Here is a 19,778-nt window from a genome sequence, read left to right as displayed (position 1 = left end):
TGTGGCCTTATTGGAAGAAGTGTGTCACTGAGGGTAGGGTTTGGGTATTCAAATGCTCAAGCCAGTCCCAGTGCTCTCTCTTCCTGCTACCTGAGGATCTGGGTATAGAACTCTTAAGCTACTTCTCCAGCACCATGTCTGCCTGTGTGCCTTTATGCTTCCTGCTATGATGACAATAGACTCAACCTATGAACTGTAAGCCAGCTTCCCCATTAACTATTTTCTCTTATAAGAGTTGTTACTGTCATTGTGTCCCTCCACAGCAATAAGACATTGACTAAGATAAATAATTCTCTTTGTTTTTGACTTTTGCCTTTTGCATCACAATGTGGCTTAAGGTAGGTTTGTGAGCCTTCCTGTCATCTGTCATCATTTAGGGCCTCAATATCCATCCATTTATTTATACCAGTTGGGCAAGTTTTAACCATTGTCTTATTCAGTGACCCTTCTGTTTCTTTCTCTTTATCCCGTTTTAAATGAATATTCGTTAGTCTGATGGTATACCCCAAATCCTTTAAACTTTATATCCTCTATTTTGTTGTTTTTAGATATATGCTCCCTGCATTATCTCTGGTGATATTACAGCAGAGTTGAAAGCCCATTAAGAGAAAGATATTGTCTCCTAGGCAAAAGAATAGAATCTGCCTCCAAGTGAGGACATGCCAGTATCTTGTCCCTTAATTCATTCCATTGGGTTAGCCAGTCACCTGGCCAACAGACCACCCCAAAAGAAGGCAGATCCCCTTGAGCCATCCTAAAGAAATAGGAGGAATAGTTATCCCTTTAATGAGATAATGTCATTTTTCTTTCCAGAATTGGTACCCCTAATGAAATTTCTCACAGGGCCTTAAAGAAAAAGCTTTCTAATTCTCCCCATCTTTGAATTATCCAGAAAATGTAACCTATCCTTTTCTTCTATTTCTTTTCTAAGCACACTTTCCCTAACAACTGGGGCTTCTTTCATTGTAGTTGTAAGTTTTCTCCAGTCCTGCCTGGGCCCGCAGGAAAACTGCCAACTGCATTTCATACTTTGGCCATCACTCTTTCTTTAAGGCTATTCTCCCTTCCATGTGGCTCCTTTTCTCCCAGGTGGCTGCTCTCCATGTCTCCATGCTCCCTTACTTCAGGCAGCATGGCTTTCCCCCTTCTCTTCTCCATTCTCTTGCTTCAGCCAGCTGATGAGATTCACAGCTTTCCTTGTCTAGATGTTTTTTTCTAAACTTTAATCACACTTTTTTGGAGCTCCCATGTGAGTCTGTTCTGAAATTCTTAGATAACAACACTAAAGAAACCAACAGGGGAACTGATTGCCTGGTATCAAAGATCTGTCTTTACATTGGCTTGTCACTTCTTCTTTGTGATACAGTATGCCATGAAACTTTGTGTGTGTGTGTGTGTGTGTGTGTGTGTGTGTGTGTGTGTGTATTTTCAGCATATTTCTTTTAGCTTAATAACTTCTGTTTGGTGCTTTTAAATATCCTCTCTGCCTTTCTCCCCCTGTCTCTGTCTCTCCCTCTTCCTCACCCTTTTTCTGCAACCCCCCATGTGTGTTTGACATTGTTTGTCTTCCTCAACTTCTATCTACCTCACTTTTTGAGATAGGTTCTAGACTGAACCTCAACCTCACTGTTTTGACTTGACTGGCTATCTGGAAAGCACCAAGAATCTGCCTATTTTGCCCTGCCGTGCACTGGGATTATAGTCACATGCCAACATAGGCGGATATGTACATAGATGCTGAGAATCAAAACTCAGGTCTTGTGCAGCAAGGATTTTATTATCACCATGGTCCTTATTATAAGTGCCAGTGCTTACTTACCAAACCAGGGTCTCCCGATATGATTGGTGGGAATTAAAACCAGGCCAAATTGGAGGTCTCAACAAGACTGAGGCTGAGACAAATTTATTGCAAGCAATCAGACTTTTTATATAAAAAAACAGAATATAATGACATTTACCAGGAAGAGTACAGTTGTAATTGCTTGGATACAATGACATTTGCAAGCTATACAGGGTACACAAGATTAATGTCTAAGACTAATTATTCAGCCAAATTTCTATTTGCTTTGCTGACTTCTAGGGAACATAGAGATATGGAAATGCTGGATGCTTCACTGTTTAAGGAAGTGCCTCCATTTCTCAGAAACTGAACAGCACATGGTGCCCCAGGAGCCACAGACTCTAACCTCAAAACCTTATGATACATGCCTCTAAAGGCAGTTAGACAAGGCCAACTCCATGATTCCCTTTACCTTATATTTTTAATTCTGTGTCTGGTGAATCATACATCTCTATTCACCAAGATTTCTTTGTTTATGATAACCTTTCCTGATTCTTCCATTCATGTCATTTGAATTTGTACATTATTCTGGGAAGACACTTCCAGTAGCTATTTACTAGGATCCTTATCAGAGAGCACACTTCATGATTAGTTTGGGTTTTAGAAATTTCTGTCAACTCTTCTTTTTCCTGGGGAGAAACAGGCAGGTGTGGCTTTTGTCATCTTTTGGGGTATTTATATTAGAGGTTGGTAGATATGCCCTACCAGCTCAAACTACCATCTCACTTTCCCCCAAAGTAGCCACACATTACCAGAGCTGTCAATCAAAAGAGTAACACATCATGTGATAATTATTTTGACATCCATGAAGAAATTGGGATACTGGGGATAAGGATTTATTGATTACTTTTCTCTCTGGACAGGAAATGAGAGGGTTAGAGTGTTCCATATACTTGCTCTGCATTTCAGAAGAAGGAACATAATGACATTGTTAGGTTTTGATGCAACTTTGTGTTTCTCCAAGGTAAACTAGAGTGTGTGAGAACCTTCTGAGAAAAAATAAATAACTGTGCAGAAACTAGTTTTTTTAGGGGATTCCTTTCAGAAATGTGGATTCCTGGAAATATGCTCCAGCCTCTTCTTGTCATTGGTTGATACTAAGTACTTCTCCCTAATCTTGTGCTACCACAGTAGAGCAAGAATCTCTTGTGAAAGGGTGCTCTTTACATCACTCTTGGCTTGGTGAGTATGGTGCTATGTTTACCTATTGTCTTGGGGACTTTCAGTGATTTAATGATGCATCCAAAGTGAGTTCTTCTGTGAACTTTTGATGAAATAGTATGTGGGTGGGAAACATGGGGTCCAGAGCTTACAGGCTATGTAGCTGACAGGGTCTCATGGCAAGGTGGAAGGTAAAGAAGGAGAATCCCAAGAGCTCCCAGGCTGGATAGATTTATGTGTGCAGCACCATGAAATAGCAAATAACAGAGAGACCTTGCCTCAAACAATGTGGAAAAAGAAGACCAACACACACACACACACACACACACACACACACACACACACACACACACACACACACCTTAAGGATTTAACAACTTAATTAGAATTGATAGCAAGCCAGCTTTGAGTATACTACAACCTATGTCATTATTGATAATATTTAGCTCATCACATCCTTCACAAATAACATTTTCTTATTTTATTCAGTAATATATTTACATAGTTTTTGTTAGTTTTCATGATTTTAATGTTTTAAATTACCTGTCGAATTTTAAAGTGATTTGACATGCCATCATTATACTATTCAGGATTCTATTTTTTTAATTTAACATCATCAAAGATCTTTCTACTTTGAATTGTTTTATCCTACTGTCTACCATGGAGGATGCTCCCAGGCAGGCACTTCTCAAAAAGCATGTCTTGTGACTATGAACACATTTAGATTTCCTTATCTAAACCCTTTGCTTCTTTGTTTTTGGAAATGAGATTTTTACCAGTGAATTTGTTTGATAGTCTTTGCTCTATCACTTTGAGTACTGTTTGTATATTATTCTAGCATTTTAATGTATCTACTTAGAAAGTTACTGATTATGTTAAGCAAGTTCCCTTGCATTTACCAGTCACTTTTCTCATGTCTTTTGATAGTTTGATTACAGTGCCTTGGATTCATTCTAGTTGGACTCTGTTGAACTTTTTAAATTTAGGTATCTGTTTCTACTTCAGCTTCAGAAATATATTGGTTATTATTCCATACAATAATCTTTCCTCTATTTTCTCTCTGCCTATCTCCTTCTAGAACTACCCTACAGTGAACATATTGATCTACTTGATGATGATTTATGGGATTTTTAGGTTTTCTTCAATTTTCTTTACTCCTTTTTTTCTGCTTTTAAAAACTAATAATTTCAAATAACTTGTCTTCCCTGATTCTTTCATTGGATAGATAAACACAGCTATCAAAACCCCTTGCAGTATTATCAAATAAGTCACAGTATTTTTAATCTCTGGAATGTTCCTTTACACCTATTATTCAGTCTCTGTCCCTTTGTTGATATCTTTATTCTATTCCAGTGGTTCTCAACTTCCCTAATGCTGTGACCCTTTAATAAATTTCCTCATGTTATGGTGACCCCAACCATAATACTATTTTGTTGCTACTTCATAACCGTAATTTTGCTATTGTTATAATCATAATGTAAATATCTGATATGCAAGACATCTGATATGACCCACAGTGGGGTTGTGACCCACAGGTTGAGAACCATTGCTCTCTTCTGTTCCTTGTGTTAATTTTACTGTATTGTATGATTCATTATACCTCACTGGGCTTCCTTTAGTTGACAATTTCCATTTTTTTTATTGGGAGTTTTATAAGTACCTGTCTCTTTAAGGGTCAATTTATTGATACACATTTTATTCTTATGATTAGTACACATTTCCCTAGTTGGTCATATGCAATTTTTTTATACCTGTTCAAGTGAGAAAAACAAGCTGCCTCTCCAAGACTGTAAGGACATGCAGGCAAAGACTTCAATTATCTGTCCAAGCCAAGGACTCTGTGACTTCTCATGGTCTCTGTGGATATCCCTCTGTTGTGAGATTGTGTGCATGTGTGTATGTGTGTGTGGTATCCTAGTGACAAAAATTTATGAGTGTCTTTTCCAGAGATGCAATCTGAAACTTCTTCTGGAGTCCTTCTGGAAGAACTGTGGCTTCTCTCTTAGCACATCATTCCACAGAGCTGTCCCAAGTATGCTGAGTCCAGTAAGAAAGGAATGGCTCCCATGGGCAGCCTCTTGACTTCTAGCCCTCAGAAAACTGGTTGTGCATGTGCTCTTCACCGGCTTACCTGGTGTTCCTCCTAGTTGCAGCAATGCACAGTGGCTTAAGAAGAAGGCTGTTCCGAGTAAACTAAACTTCTCCTTCTTCTTCTTCTTCTTCTTCTTCTTCTTCTTCTTCTTCTTCTTCTTCTTCTTCTTCTTCTTCTTCTTCTTCTTCTTCCTCTTCTCCTCCTCCTCTTCTTCCTCCTTCTCCTTCTTCTTCTACATTTTATTTTACATTTCATGTATATGTGTGGACACCTGCAGAGGCTAGAAGAATTTCAGTAAATTTCTCTTTTGATCCCTCTGCAGCTGGAGCTATAGGCAGTAGTGAGCTGCCTGACAGGGGAGCTGGAAACTGAATTCAGCTCCTCCACAAAAGCAGGAAATGCTGTTAACCACTAAGCCATCTTTCCAGTCTCACAGCAATGCGCCTTATTCACTTTCAATGTAGTCATTAGAGTCTTTGAGGTGCTCTGACTCTTAGATTCATTTCTGAAATTCACAAAGGACTTTTCCAGTTATAAAGAGTTGTAAAATTATTATGTATGAGAATTGATTCTATTTTGCTGATGTAATTTCTTTAAAACTTTAGACTTTTAACTATTTATTATTACAGAACATTACATTCTCATTTGTAATGCATAAGAAATGTGTGGAGAACAACTTGTAATTACTCTTTGTTTTAGTATTTTTCCCTTCATTTTTTTCTATGAATCTTAAACCTTGCTATCTTCCTATGTAAATAAGTTTTACTTAACATCATATCCAATGCATTCTCCATAAAACAATAAACTATTCATAGAATCACTTGAACTTTTGTGATACTCAGTTCTATGAATATTTCATAGTTTATTTGAGCATTTCTTATTCTTGAACCATTTTAATATTTTCCTTTCCTGCAAGTGTCACTGAAAACAGTGAACATCATTGATTATGTATCATCACCTGAACTTGGACATGATCTAGCAAAGTGGCTAAAGGCACAGAGTTTAAGTAAAATTGTTTTGATGCCAGGTACATGACTTTGGACAATTTTCTTCATGTCCTATCTCTGCTTCCTTACCTGTCAAATATAGTTATAGATTATAAAATTCATAATATATGAGCTTTGTTTTAGGCTAGTAAAATCTGTTTGCTGTGACTTCTCTAGAGGTAGGAATTTGAAATGTTTTCAGGCTATAAATTTAATTACCACTTCTCTGTAAAATTGAGGCTGGGTGTGTTCATTCCAGTGAAGACTATCATAGTTTCTAAGATGACAGAGACTGGGCTCATTCAGTGTGGTATGGCTGCAGACCCTGGCATCACTCCTGAACTTTTTTCTCATCATGGTTTCTGATTTGGGTCTACTTCCAACTCTCTTGTCTTCTCACATCACGTATGAAAATATCAGAAAGAAATAACGTAGTTTCAAAAATAATTTTAAAATACTGCCATTTGTTAAGTTTTAGTGAGAAATATTAGAATACTCCTTAAAATATTATAGTTGATTGAGAGTTGAATCCAATTAACTTTTCAAAGATTGCTGAGAAAATCTGTAGAACTAACAATTTCCCTATGAAAGTTTGCTTTCCTACTAGAATGTTCATGTTAATTCTCAATGATCAAAATTTACCCAAAAGAGAAAGCAAATGTTGCAAAAAAAAAACAAGAAAAGAGCAAGTCCACTAATGATAGATGAATATGAGCTAAATTATGTATTTTCAGCCTTCAAATGTACAACACAGATGTGACCTTTTATTTTTCAGTTACTATTAATAAAATGAGAAACCATTTTGTTCAACATGGCTGATTAACTAGCACACATATTAATTACTTATTACACAATAAATACCTGAAGATACATAGAAAAGCAGGCAGGGAAGGCAGGAAGGGAGCAAAGGATGGGAGGGGAAAAGAAGGAAGGAAGGGAGGGAGGGAGAAGGGGAGGGAGGAAATGAGGAGGTGGGATGATGGTATGAGAAGATTCTTAGGGGAATTCTAACCTGGTAAGGACTTTGACATGTAGCACACAATCATATCTCACTGTGTCCCATAAATTGAAAACCTAAAACTGATTAGTTCTATAGAATCACAAAGCATTGTCTTACCTATGAAACCAAGTTCAAGAGGAAGCATTTTCTGGCTGCACTAGAGGATCCTGCTAATATTTCCAATTTCCAGGGAACATGACTAGGAAATGAACTTCACACAAAAGACCTCAAACTCACTCTCACTTCTTCCTATGCTTATAAAGTTTAAGTTTTCTCTACCAACATGATACAAGAATATCAAGAGAGTCAATTTCCACATTTAATTGTTAACCATTCTGAAATCTTACCCCATTTTAATAAAAGTAACCATGTGAAACCAGAATGGTGAACAGTCTGGAAACCAGATGCAAACATCTGGTACAGTGGCATCTTCACAGAGCAAGGGATGTAAGGAAATGGAATACCTGAGTGTGTAATTACAAATCAAGCACTCTACAGGAGTTTTTTCAAAAGATGGAAAAAAACAGGACCACACCTTACTACTACAGATAGGAGAAGTATCTTAGGTAAAGCTGGGGAGATATCATCAGTGGTAAAGCACTGACTTTCCCAAGCATGAGGACCTGACCTCAATCCCTATAATCCACATAAAAAAGCAGGCATGGTGGCACACTTGCAATCCCAGCTCTGGGGAGGTGAGACAAACTGATTCCTGGGGCTTTCTGGTCAGACAGCATAGTCTAATCAGTAAGTTCCAAGCCAGAGAGAGGGTCTGTCTCAAAGTATGGAATAGTGGCCCTTAAGATGACACCTGAAGTTGAATTCTTGTTTCCAGATGAATGCATACATGTGCACATGCACACATCCACATACATACACATAGCCACACATGCACAGACATACATTCACACACAGACTATAATAACTATTTTACAATAAAGATGTTTAAAGTGCTCTATGATAGAGTGGAAGGATCAGAAAGTATAAAACAATTAAAAAATTGTGAAAAAGTACTCAGGCAGAAACAAATGCAATTGACATGGAAATTTAAAATATAACTGTTCAAATTTTAAAACTCTTTCATAGATGAATTAAACACTAGAGAGCAATAATAGATTTTAATAGAAGTTTGAAGGAATTTCTCATAATCAAACCTAATCCTGGATTTTGTCTTCCCAATCAATCTTTGAGTGAGGTTTGTTGTGCTGTGTGACACGTTTCTCACAGTGGAGTCCAGCTGTAACAAATTTGACCAGAGCTGGAGTGGAGCAGAACTGTAACACTTTCCCTGGGGAACCTTCCCCTAGCAGAGCAGAGCTGTAACACTTCTCTGGAGCAGAGCAGAGTGGAGCAGAGCTGTAGCGACTGGAGAAATCCTTCCCCAGTCAGAGCAGAATTGTTACACTTGCATGGGGAAAACCTTACCCTGGAGGAGAGCTGTAAGCTTCTACACTTATAGTGACATTGTGGTATTCTTTGGCTCTGGATTGACAGGATGCCTTTCCATCTGAGCTGCAATGCTTACATATACAGTTCCTAGTAACTGGTTCTTCATATTTTGTGATTATGGATTTTACTCTTTAAGTAAAAAAATTAACTTGCTAATGGTACAGGTATATGTGGTATATATAGCTGAGTGGCATTGCATTGAGGATTTTTCTCATTAGTACTCCCTCGCACATGGATCTACATAATTCTTTTTATGTAGCATCTCTGATGTCACCGTGGTACTATAGCACCACAGAATGAATTTGAGTGTGTTCATGGCTCTTTGAATTTTTGAAGAGTTCAAAAAGGATTGTTATAATTTTTTTAGAAGATGGATGTTATGTTTGTATGTTTCCATGTGAGTTTAGGAATGTGTTTGTAGTACCTATGGAGTACAGAGAAAAGAGCTAGTGCACAGAGCTAGAGTTTCAGGAGGTTGTGAACCATATGACCTATATGCTGAGAAATGAACTCAGGCCCTCCACAAGAGCTACATGCACTCTTAGCTGTTGACAATACAATAAAACTCAGTGTTACACCTTGGCAAGAATGATTCATGGAGTGTATTTGAGGCCATAAACACAGAATGCTGAAAGAAGAGAGCTCCAGTGGAAACAGAAAATTAGCAAGAGACATTTAGGGGAACAAATGTGGGAATTAATATTTATGAAAAACAAATGAAACTCTTTAAGTCTATTTTATACATACAACAAAACTTGGAGGAAATCACAAGGAATGGTTGGAGCTAACATTTACAAGTTCTATATAACTATTAAGCCATTACTGCTATTTTAAGATGTTTGGGGAACTCTTTCTGGCATTCTAATTAAGCTTTCAATACATACAGACAAGTGTACAAAGAGTCAGAATAGAGATCACATTTTAACCTTATAATATAAACTTTCTAGGCACAAAGGGAAAATAAATAGAGGGAAGTATGTTCACTGAGAAGAATGCCCTTCACAGTTGTATCCTAGCATGAGTAGGCCATTTAGAAAGGAAAATTCTGTAGGGGAACAGAAATCTAGAGAAAATTTTAAGTTTGCTTTTTGGCCCCTCAGTGAGCACTCAGCACTGATTCATTTGCAGCATTTGCCTGTAGAAGCTCTTATATAGCTAAGCTTTTCCTAAAGAAAGGAGCATAAAGTCTGATCAGGGCTTAGCATTGAGGGCACCAGGGTGATCTAAGAGGGACAGTTTCTTCTGTCTTTATTCATCATCTCCTCTCACCACATGCAGGGGTAAGAACAATCAGCAGAGGGACTCTTAGAAGTGGATAGACACTCTGGTATACACAGAAAATTTATAGTAGATATTGCAAAATCTGACAGCATTGTTAGGTATTCTTGTATCCTTGGTAGCAGCTTTCTCCGCTGACACAATAAGCCAGATAAAGTTGATTTTTAAAAAGTAAAAGACCAAGTTTAATCTGATCAAAACACTCTTGGGTGAGTCTCAAGTCCCCAAGAGGTGAGGCAGGGGAGGGAGGAGGAAAAATCACATGGAGGATCTAGGAACCAGAGTTTAAATACCCTATAGACATGGTCTTGAGCAGCTTTGGGGGAGGGCCTGCCACTTGGATGGTTTTCTGAGAGGGGTAGGGTTTGGAATGGGGGTTGGTGAAGCTGAAGCAGAGCTTCCAACTGAACATACCAACCTCCTTGGATATGTGGGTGCCAGTTCAAGTCTGGGTACTTCCTGTTGGCATGGGACAATGTGGGGAGGGGGAATTGGGAATCAGTGGGCTCATGCTCAGTGAAAGGTGTGAGTGAAGAAGCATTTGGTTAACTGTCGTGACCTCAGAAATCTGTTTCTTGAGGAGCTGAGCTGAGAAAATGAGTTTCTAGGAGAAAAAATAGATCATTAATATGAGCCCTATGAATGGGGCTAGCTATGGGAAGAGTGAAGACTGCCAAAAAGAATGGAATGGAGAAGTGTCCTGGATGTACAGAAGAGGCAAGGGTGAATGAGCCAGACATAAGAGCAGATATAACCTTTATTAGAACATTTTGAAAGATGGGAGGGTGGAAGGTCCCAATTGCTGGACAGACCAATTATCCTGGATAGGTGCCCACTTGAGCCTGGACAGATGGTACCAACACTGATGTCCCAGGGGCTCGGGGAAATGACACATCAAATCAAGAAATAGTGTATTTCAATAGATTCAGAGCCATCACATCTGCTGTTTCCCTGGAGGTTGGGAGTGCCTCCATTTATCCTGTAAGGTGTTCACTAACGTTAAGTGATAATGGACCTTTTTATGACTGGGAATGTGGGTGAAGTCATCATTCCAGTATATGCCCAGTTGGTGTCCTCAGAGTTGGTGCAGGGGCTGACGTATCTGGAGGACACTCTGCGGGTTGGCCTTGGCATGTGTCTGGCCAGAGAAGTGGAACTGTAAATATCAGCTCAAAGATAGGTGGAGTCAATCCCAGCACTCGGGAGGCAGAGCCAGGCGGATCACTGTGAGTTCGAGGCCAGCCTGGGCTACCAAGTGAGCTCTAGGAAAGGTGCAAAGCTACGCAGAGAAACCCTGTCTCGAAAAACCAAAAAAAAAAAAAAAAAAAAGAAAAAGATAGGTGGAGTCAAAGAGGGGCTCTAGAGACTGATATTAGTTTCTACCAGGCCAGATTCCTTGATACAGTAGTAGAACTCTTTCCCCAGGAACATGCAGGTGCCTGTAAAACAGCTGGAACAGATTTATACCCTGGTGTCATAGCCAAGGCTAAGTCTTTGGGTTAAAACGTTTTTCCTAGGGCCTGGTTTTAGCCCAGTGAAACATATCTTTATATCTATACTTAGAAGACAACCAGAGGAAATGTACTGAACAAAAGAGGTTGAGCGAGCAAAGGAGGGGGAGGAAAGGAGGCTGAGGAGCAGGGGAGGAGGAACAGAGTTGAACACACCTGCAGGTGTCCATCTCCTCTTTAATGTTAACCTGTTTCAGAAGGGGAGCAGTTGGCAATTCAGCAGAATTTTGCCATATGTGGCTGGAGACAATGCAACAATGCCTAAAAAGCCTCTATTCAGTCCTAAAAGCTGGGTCCAGAAAAATCCACAGAAATTAAAGAACTTCTGAAAACTGTTTGTTGTCAGTGCCCTATTAGTTTATCAAACTGCATTTATCAATGCTAAAACTCTGAACCTCCAAAATTCCAGTGTAATAATACCATAGAAAGGGGACAGAAGTCTGAAACATCTTTACACACCTTAAGAGGGAAGTTACATCTGGAACCTGTTTATATTTTACTATGAAGCCTTTGAACAAGGCAAATGTGTCTGTATTTTTAACAGGAATATTAAATAATTTACTAATGAGATACCAAGGTGGTTGTAGCCTTTGGGGGACAAGAGGGGGAAGCTGTTAACCTGGTAAATCTATCAGTACCCTAGTCATCAAACACCATCAGATCTGAGAAAGATAAGTTTCATCTGAGTGAGCAGAAGTGAGATAGCTTCCTGGCTACCTGGGCAGCTATTCCAGGTTTCTCCATGATTTAGTCACTTGGACAGAGTTGCCAAGGCAGTGTCAGTCTTCAGTTACCAAGCCCAGAAGATCCACACTTTCCTGTGGAAACTTGGGGAGACTGGTTAACCTTTTCTTGGTAAATCAGGGCAATCAATTCCCCAGTGTCCTGCTTGGCCACAGTCTGAACAGGGTCTTAGCATCAGTTAAGGTGCAAGGCAGTTTTCCAGTCCATGGCTGGCTTTGCTACATTTAAACCAAGCTGCAGATGGAAGTTCTTCTGTGGCCATCCATCTTCCTATTAGGAGAAGCTTTTTATTAAATGCCATATTCTCAGATCTCTGAAACATTTGAAGATTAAGGAATCATTATCTGTTAGGTATAAGCAGTTTAGTATCTCTAGAAGGCAAAATCCAGCTTTTACAGTGTAAACAATTTAGTGTTTGTAAAATCAATATCATGGAGATTACTCTTACATTACAAAATCTGGCTGCCAGCAAGATACACCCCTGTATACAAATGCATGGAGGTGCAACTTTGATATTTTAGTAAACTAGCATTGTTTTAAATCCTATCTTTCATAAACTTTATTTTTAGGACAGGATAGGAATTATCATACAGAAATCTATTCTAATCCAAAATATCTTGGAAACATGTTATTTCTTGGTTGACCTTTTCCATGTGGTCACCTTTATTCAAGATGGCAGTGAAGTCATATGACCTCCATTTTTTTTCATCCTTAGTCAAAATGGTGGCTGCCCACAGGGCTGTACCTAATTAAGGTAGTGGCAGACCACATGTTGTTTTCTAGAACAGTTCCAATGTGGAGTTACCAGTTTTAAGTTAACAGTTCTAGCAAAGGGATTGGTCTAAGATAAGAGGAAAATAATGTAAGAGAAAACACAACTGAGATAATAAATACATCTGTGAAACTCCTTGTATATACATGTTTTTTAATTAAAATGATTTCAACGTAAGTGCTTATGTGTGCATTAAAATATCAGCTTGAAGCCAGGTAGTGGTGGCACACACCTTTAATCCTAGCACTCGGGAGGCAGAGGCAGGCGGATCTCTGTGAGTTCGAGGCTAGCCTGGTCTACAACGCGAGTTCCAGGAAAGGCGCAAAGCTACACAGAGAAACCCTGTCTCAAAAAACCAAAAAGAAAGAAAAAGCAGCTTGAAGCATTTAAATATATACAATATAGTACTTATGGTTTTAGAGATATTATGGGTCTGGGGTCATTTAGAGATTCACCAGCCTGACTCAAATTTTGATTTTAGTAAGAATAGAGGCTTTTTAAATAACCGGACAGGACCAAACCAGAGCATTATCTAGGTAAGGCCTTGGCTATAGTGAGTCCAAGGATTTTAAAGGGAAAACCCACAAAGTTATAACTTGGGAGAGTCAAATTAACTTGTTTCCTGTCTCAATAATAGCAAAGCTTGATTTTGTAAGATACATCCAGCAGGTGCCTCAGCCATCCAAGCAAGCAAGCATTTCATACAAAAGTAAAACTTAAATGTTAGTCTGTTTAATCTTGTGACCCATTACCTTACAGGAATAGCTGAGGCAGTTAAATGTTTTAGAATAACCAGCAGTTTTAAGACTAGACCAGCACTAGAGAGGCAGAGGAAGGCAGATCTCTGTGAGTTTGAGACTAACCTAGTCTACAGAGCAAGTTCCCAGCTGCCAAAGCCACAATGAGAAACATTGTCTCAAAAAAAAAAAAAACCACAAAAGCATACAAACAAACAAATAAACAAACAAACAAAGAATAGCCCTACAGCATCAGGCTTGGGCTATTCCTGGACTATTTGTCAGAGTACTTTCAAGGTAGGAATAACTTCCTCAGAGCTTATAAGCTAAAATCAATTATGTTTTTACAATTCTAGCACAATAAATTATCTTCTAAACATAATGCTCACCAACCATCACAAGGTTTAGTCCATTATTATCATGACAAGAAGACACTGTGCTTGAGAAGTAGCTAAGAGCTACATCCTGATCTCCAAAAAGAGACACTGGGCATGGCATGGGCTTTGAAGCCTCAAACCCCACCTCTAGTGACACACCTCCTCCAACAAGGTCAGGTCAGGCATCCTAGTCCTTCCAAGCCTATTGAACAGTTTCACTGCCTGGTGAGTAAATATTCAAATACATGAGCTTATGGAGACCTTGCTTTTTTATTTTTTTGTTTTTTGTTGTTTATCATGACAGGTTTTCTCTATATAACAGCCCTGGCTGTCCTGGAACTGGCTCCATAAACCAGGCTAGCCTCAAACTCACAGAGATCCACCTTAAGGGTATGCACCACCACACCCAGCATGGAGACCATCCTTAATCAAACCACCACCACACCCATGTCCCAACAACCATTAACTGCCAAGGCCAAAAGTTCCTCAGGGAGGGATGGAGCCTTCCTTGTCCATGGCAAAATGTCAAGGGTCTGTATTCTGCAGACATTTACAGTTGCAGTGAGTTCACAAAGATAGTGGCTAGATTACATCCAGAATATGCCTTTTTGCTTCATATGTCTGTACCCTCTATCTCTTGCATTCTTTCTGCTCCTTTGTGGAGCTATTCCCTAAGTCTTAAAGGGCATATAATAGCTGCCTCATTTGAGGTTGGGCTTCCACCATCCCCTATTCTCAGCTCTTGATCCAGTTACGGTTTTTGTGTTAACCAATGATTTTGCAGAAAGGGGCTGCTCTGAGCTAGACTGGGTGCAGCATTAATGCTGCTCAGCACAGTGGGGAACGGGCCTCTCCCGATGCTCACTGACTACCTGCGTTGCTTTTCTTGGGATAGCCCTGTGGTAGCATTGGCCATCTTATTTATTCATCAGATGGTGCATGCTGTTCTTCCCCATCTCTAAGAGCTTCTCATAGATTGAATCTAAAGACCCTTCATTTGTCAATATTTGCTGTGAATATTGATTTTTATTTTTTAATGTGTCCTTTAATTTATTTTACTATTCCTACAGAAAAAATTCTCTCCAAATGTTTATACACTCAAATCTGTTCATCTTTTCCTTTGTAATTGCCACTATTAATTGTATTGCTTCAATGTGACTTTTGGATGGCCCTTTTTGTTATTTAGAAGCCAAAGTTTTTTTTAGACTGATAGCAGTTTAATTTTAATATCTCTGATATATTATCTTAATATTTCTGATCCCCAAAGCTTCTTTGCTTTTCATCATACCACACTATGTGAAAGCTGAGCTTGCAGTTTTACATGAGGCCTGTAATTTTAAATTTTTAAATAGGTCCTTTATACCCTGCTAGAGGTAGCTAGAATTTTGTCAATAAATAGAATAAATAGACTGCAGTACAAAATAAGTTGCAGTGTCTTTAATAGGTTGTGAGGCTTGGGGCAAGAAGCTATTTAGTCTCAGTTAGTGTTCTCCAAAAGTTGGAAGGGTACCCAGGCCAGGGAAGGGGAAGTGGATCTTCAGACACCAAAGAGATTATCCAATTTCAGGTTCTCAGATAAAGAGATAAGAAAACATAGCACATTATTTTAATCTATTTGAATTATTTTTTAATTATGTGTGTATGTCCATGTATGTGCACATGAGTGCAGATACCTGTAGAGGCCAGAGTGCCAAATCTCTCTGAAACTGGAGTTACAGGTGGTTATAATTTGCCAGCTATAGGTGCTGGTAATTTAACTTTCATCCTCTTAAAGAGCAGTATGTCTTCTTTAATTACAAAGCCATCCCTGCAGGCCCCAGAAAAACAATGTGTAATGTCAGAATAGCTAGAGACATCAAAATTGATAAATATATGTATATATGTGCATATACATACTTATATGCAAATGTATATAATCATGCAAAATTCCTATATAAGGCTTTATAAGGACATCAATTATACTATGAATCATTTAATTAATTTTTATGATATGCCAAATATCAAATACAGTTACTAAGTACATTGCTAATTTTCTTGGAAAATAGGGCTAACTTACTGCTGAATTTTTTCCCCTTGCTCTGATAAGATATATTTTATTTCATATAATGCAGTTACATTTTCTGTACTAAAACAAAATTTCTAAAGAACTAGCTTTCAAACTTCAGTCCCTGACACATTCCTCAGAATCTTCTCACAACCCCTCTTCCTGTTTTTGGATTCTGTATCTACTCTCAGAAAATGGAAAGGAGGAGGAGGAAGAAGAAGAAAAGAAACATTATTTGTTGGCATAGGGGTTAGGAAGGTAGCTAAGTAATTAAAGTGTTTGTCTAGCAAACATGAGTACTTGACTTTAATTCTCACTCCAGGCCCCCTACAGAGAGCCAGAAATAGTGAAGAGTACTTGTAATCTCAGAACTAGTGAAGTAGAAACAAGCAGATATGTGCCTCCAGCTCCATCTGATTGACCAGCCAGCCTAGCCAGTTTGATACATTCTAGGATATTGAGAGATTCTGCCTTACAAAACAGTGAAGAGGGTTCATGAGGAATGACACCTAAAATTCTCCTCTGGCATCTGTATGCATACACACATACATGTGCATATACCTGCATGTGCATGTGGTATGAGTACATGTATGCACACAAAAAATGAACACCATGTTATCTATCAACATAAAGAACTGGAAGATATTCTGTTAGCACAGAAGTGCTTGGATGCTAAAGAATCTGCATAATGTGAGATGTAAGACTCACAGCTGTTCCTCAAACATTGCAAACAATTCCTGGAATCCACTTACCCAAGCACAGCCCAAGTTGTGACAGTTATTTTCAGCAGCTACATCATTGTCACCATTAACTTTGAAATTTTCCTATCACAGATTGATCTTGATCAGTCTCCTTTTGGGTAATGGTAGCCCAGAATAACAAATATGTTGATACATCTCTTAAGAGTAAAGCATACCCATCTCCTTTCTGATATTCTCATTTCCATGCAACAATAATGGAGAAAGAGGGAAAGGAGATACATGGGAGTCATAAACATGATTCCAGCTCATCACAAAGTCTGTCTCTGGCCCTGTAGATGTCATAGTACAGGACTTGGAGACATTCAATCCCAATTCAATGTCACTGTGGCATTTTTGGTCCTCTGGGTTTCTGCTTTTTCTTCATCAGATGCACAAAGGTTTTTGTAAACTCAATCTATTGCTGTGGGATGGTCTGTATGTCAAATTGCTCTGATTGGTCAATAAATAAAACACTGTTGGCCAGTGGCCAGGCAGGAAGTAGGTGGGACAAGGAGAGAGGAGAATTCTGGGAAGCGGAAGACTGAGGCAGAGAGACACCGCCAGCCGCTGCCATGACCAGCAGCATGTGAAGACACCGGTAAGCCACCAGCCACGTGGCAAGGTGTAGATTTATGGAAATGGATTAATTTAAGATATAAGAACAGTTAGCAAGAAGCCTGCCACGACCATACAGTTTGTAAGCAATATAAGTCTCTGTGTTTACTTGGTTGGGTCTGAGCGGCTGTGGGACTGGCGGGTGACAAAGATTGGTCCTGACTGTGGGCAAGGCAGGAAAACTATAGCTACAATCTATGAACTCAGTTAAGATGGTTTATACACTGTTCATGGATTAACACCTTTCCTATACTCTCTGCTCATTAGAAAGACAATAATAAGATGCAGACCACACCAGCCAAAAGAACAGGTGAGTGACCTACCTACCAGCTGAACTTCCCTACTCCCTAGATTCAAATCCCAAAGACCCATGCCACTGATCCCCAACCTCATTGCCCACCCCACAGTCAGCCCCAAACCCAATACCAGACAAAAACTAAAAAGAAATAATGGAACTAATAGAGGTTATTAATTAAATGGACCTAACAGATATCTACAGAACATTTCATCCAAACACAAAAGAATATACCATCTTCTCATTGCCTCAGAACATTCTCAAAAATTGACCACATACTTAGTCACAAAGCAAGTCTCAACAGATGCAATAAAATTGAAAAAAAAACCCTGTATCCTCTCAGACCACTACAGATGAAAGCTGGGTATCAACAACAGAAACAACAGAATGCTGTGGATATTGCTCTGTATGCTGTGAATGTGTTGCTCTGATTGGTTAAAAAGTAAAGTGCTGATTGGCCAGTAGCCAGGCAGGAAGTATAGGCAAGACAAAGAGAGAGGAGAATTCTGAGAACAGGAAGGTGGAGTCAGGAGTTGCCAGCCAGACACAGAGGAAACAAGATGTAAAGGTACCAGTAAGCCACAAGACATATGGCAACTTATAGATTAATAGAAAAGGGTTAATTTAAGATATGAGAACTAGATAGTAAGAAGCCTGCCATGGCCATACAGTTTATAAGTAACATAAGTCTCTGTGTGTGTTTTTTGGGTCTGAGTGGCTGCAGGAGCCAGGTGGACACAGGAAAACTCCAGCTACTACAGAAAGCATAAAAATTAATGGGAACTGAACAGCTCCCTACTGAATAACCATTGTGTCAAAGCACAGATAAAGAAAGAAATTAAAGACTTTCTAGAACTCAGTGAAAATGCATGCCCAACCTTCCCAAACTTATAGGACACAATGAAAGCAGTGCTAAGAATGTTCATAGAACTAAGTGCCTTCATAATGACATTGCAGGGATCTCATACTAGCAACTTAACAGCACATCTGAAAGCTCTAGGAAAAAAAAAGCAAACATACCAAGAGGAGTAGATGGCAGGAAATAATCAAACTGAGGACTGAAATCAGTAAAAGAGAAACACAGAATCAATGAAGCAAAGTTAGTTCTTGGAGAGAGTCAACAAATTAAACAAGACTTATCCAAATTAATTAAAAGACAGCGTTAAAAGACAGAGAGAATATCCAAATTAACAAAATCAGAAATGAAAAGGGAGATGTAACAACAGATACTAAGGAAATACAAAGAATCATTAGTTCATACTTCAAAAGCCTGTACTCCACAAAATTGGAAACCTTAAAGAAATGGACAATTTCCTTGATAGATAACACATCCCAAAGTCAAATCAAGATCAAATAAACAATGTAATAGACATATAAACCCTATGGAAAGAGAAGTAGTCATTAAAAGTCTTCCAACCAAAAAAATGCCAGGACCAAACAGTTTTATTATAAAATTCTAGCTGACTTTTAAAGAAAATCTAATACCAATACTATTGGTATTGCTATTTGCAGATGATATGATAGTATACATAAGTAACCCCAAATATTCTACCAGAGAAATCCTATAGCTACTAAACACCTTCAGCAAAGAGGCTAGGTACAATATTAACTGGAAAAAAGTGAGAAGCCTTCTGTAAACATATGACAAACAAGTTGAGAAAGAAATTAAGGAAACAATACCCTTCACAACAGCCACAAATAGTATAAAATACCTTATGGTAACTCTAACCAAGCAACTGAAAGACATGTGTGATAAAATGAAGTGTGAGTGTCATTAGTTTTAACAATAAAAACCAAGAGTCATATATTGGGGTAATAACTAAAAGATCAGAGAAGCAAAGGAGCAGCCACTAGTGACTTCTTACCTCTTCAGATCCTCAGATAGAAAGGGCGCCTGAGATCCTGTTTCCACCCACCTTATATTCCTGTATCCACTTCCTGATTGTGCTGGGATTAAAGGCATGAGCCTTCCAAGTGCTAGGATTAAAGGCACGAGACATTATTGCCTAGCCTCTATGGCTAATTAGTGACTAGCTCCACCCTAAGGTCTCTAGGCAAGCTTTATTTTTAGAACACAAACAGAGCATCACACAAAAATAAAACTTCAAGTCTTTGAAGAAAGAAGTTAAAGAAAATA

The sequence above is a fragment of the Peromyscus maniculatus genome, chromosome 11, assembly GCF_049852395.1.
Source record: "Peromyscus maniculatus bairdii isolate BWxNUB_F1_BW_parent chromosome 11, HU_Pman_BW_mat_3.1, whole genome shotgun sequence".
In the NCBI taxonomy this organism is placed as follows: Eukaryota; Metazoa; Chordata; class Mammalia; order Rodentia; family Cricetidae; genus Peromyscus; species Peromyscus maniculatus.
This window is presented reverse-complemented; position numbering follows the sequence as displayed.